Source organism: Enhydra lutris, unplaced genomic scaffold, assembly GCF_002288905.1.
Source record: "Enhydra lutris kenyoni isolate GAN:26980312 unplaced genomic scaffold, ASM228890v2 scaffoldscaffold16, whole genome shotgun sequence".
NCBI classification, from domain to species: domain Eukaryota; kingdom Metazoa; phylum Chordata; class Mammalia; order Carnivora; family Mustelidae; genus Enhydra; species Enhydra lutris.
The window spans coordinates 6,196,233-6,198,666 of NW_019154100.1; the positions used below are offsets into that span (position 1 = coordinate 6,196,233).

General features: G+C 45.2%; 1 pseudogene; it reads right to left on the bottom strand.

The window, feature by feature from the left end:
• Nucleotides 1–279: 279 nt before the first annotated feature.
• LOC111147402 lies at nucleotides 280–2,163 on the bottom strand (annotated as a pseudogene).
• Between the last annotated feature and the right edge of the window lie 271 nt (nucleotides 2,164–2,434).

Genomic DNA, 2,434 nt, shown 5'->3' on the forward strand with positions numbered 1-2,434 from the left:
TATACTTTAAGGAAAGATTTCCATTTACAATTTCACATTAACTCACATAAAAATAACTTGACCCTACACAAAATGTCCTTTTAGGAACATTCAAGTTAATTAACTCTTAAAATTTCCAAAGTGGCAGAGGTATTGAAGCAAAGAAGGGGAAGGAAAAAAAGGGAGGGGAACCACACCCACAAAAAAAGGCAAATTGTGACAGAAGTATGCATTAATTTTCTGGACAGCATCCTTTCCCAAATTAAGTGACACTGTATAAAAATTTGCTGGAAAAAAATATTACAAAACTGAACCCTGTACATTTACACTTGAGTCCAAGCCATTCTGAACGTGGCGGGAACCCACAGTCAGTTACCTTTCCCACTCACTGTTTTCTCCTCTTGAGGGTCATGATTGGAGTCTGTGTCATTTGGGTGGTGTGTGAGAGAATTTTCACTGACTGTGGGAGAGTCTACATTTATACCCCACACTGAGTTGATTTACACAACTACTACCTCCTCTGCCAGTTCTCTCCTCTGAGCTGTTGGAGGCCTTAATACCATTCATTGGAGAAGAAGGAAAGTCATCTTCGGCTGTGTCACCATCCCTGTGAAATCCAGACCCGGACGTCCTCTGCCGGGAGGATCTGCCATTACTTGTTCCGTTGGCCAGCCGACTGCAGTGTTAACCTGTGGCCTCAGGCTCAGAAGATGTAGTCCTGCTGGTACTGGGGGCTGGAGCTTGAGACTGCTGCTGTTGGTACTGAGCCAACTGTTGGCAAGTCTCTTTCAGTTGCTGAAAGAACTAGAATGGTGCTCTGCGAACACTCTGCTTCTTTGTCAAGTTGAAGAAGTCATTCAGTTCACCCTGACTGCTTTTAAGTTCCTCACTGTATTTCTTCTGTTAAGCCAACGCTGCTTCAAGTTGTGCGATACGTCCCTGGGACAGCTGCCTTCCAAGCTCTTGATTCTCCTGGATAAGCATTCGACACTTCACTATTAACTTTTTGCCTGTTTGGCTTATTTAAGTTTTGACCCAGAAGTTCAACAACAGTCTTGAAGTCCACCGTCTTATTGGCAAAACTGATATACAGTGTCTCTAAGTCACTATGCTTAAGGTTAAAAGCGATGCATATTCCATTTTTACATTTTACTGGAATTTTATATGTTCAATTCATGATTTTAAATCTCTAGGCTTTCATTCCTCCAAACTGTCTGAAGACACAGTGTGCCACAGACTTAAGACTTCAGTTTCTCCCTCTATTTTCTTCAAACAGAAACATTTCTCGAGTGTTCTAGAAGGGGAATTTTTCGGAGGTGGCTACTTCTTCGGAATAGTCCAACGCCATCAGGCCTCTGAAGCAAGGGGAGGGGGAAGAGAAAAAAGCTGAAACACAAAGTTCATCTGGTTAAGTTTTACATTAACCATTACAAGCTGGATAGTATAAGAAGGTGGCTTTGGGGGCTCAAAAAGTGTGAGTCTTGGTGTGGAAATCAGTACTTGGCTGTCCCACCACAGCTTTCTCCTAGTGTTGCTGTCGGGGAAGTCTTGACTGGGGGGTGTGACTTGTTTACCTCTCAGGTGTAAACTTCCAGGCACTCAGTTCATTTTGGGCTTGTTCCAGTTTGTCTTCAGTCTGTTAGGGTTCACTTTTCATTTTTAGGAAAAACACGTTGATTGCTGGGTCTGCCATTGTTGATCTCAGTTGGGCAACACTAGGCTGCTGGACTTGCGTGAGGTACTGGATTTGCGTAGTACACTCCTGCATCTCTTGCTCCTCGGTTGCGAGTCGCATTACAAGGATGTTTTCCCTGCACGCAGACTCTTGCTGCTGTTGCTTTAATTTTTCTTCAGATTCCCTTAACCCAGGCACATTGTTAGAGTTAAGATCTGTGTACTTGCCCTCCAAAGCTTGGACATATGCTTCATATGGTTTCCATCTTAGAATGAACTCATCTTGTGCCATAACTTTGAAGTCTGTTTCACCCAGCCGAACCTTTCTGGGAAGAGGTTCCTCGTTGGTCATCTTGAATCCTCTCTAGCTGGAGGCCACGCCGGTGCCACCCAGTCACATAGGCCAAGGCCGCGCTGCCCGCTGGCCGGCCAGACCTCCAGGCCGCACTACCCCCCGGCCCCCACGCTCCTCCTCCTGCCGCAGCCCTGGCGCTCCCCTTTATTTGCGGGTCTCGCTGCCACAAAATGGCGCTGAGGGAGGACCAATTGCATATTTTTTTTATCTGGTAGGAAAAATAGAGAGTGAGAAGTTGATGGTGCTTGAGGAAAAGCAAGATCAGTGAATAGGTGAAAGGAAAAGCTGTGATGCACATATGCGGAGGCCAGCTCTAGCTAGTGGGAGGGATACTTCCCTCCACACATCTGGAGAAAAGAGAAAGTTAATAAGCATAGATGCAAATGAGTAAGTAGTTGTGGTAGTGGGAGTTTTTGGAAATTTGCC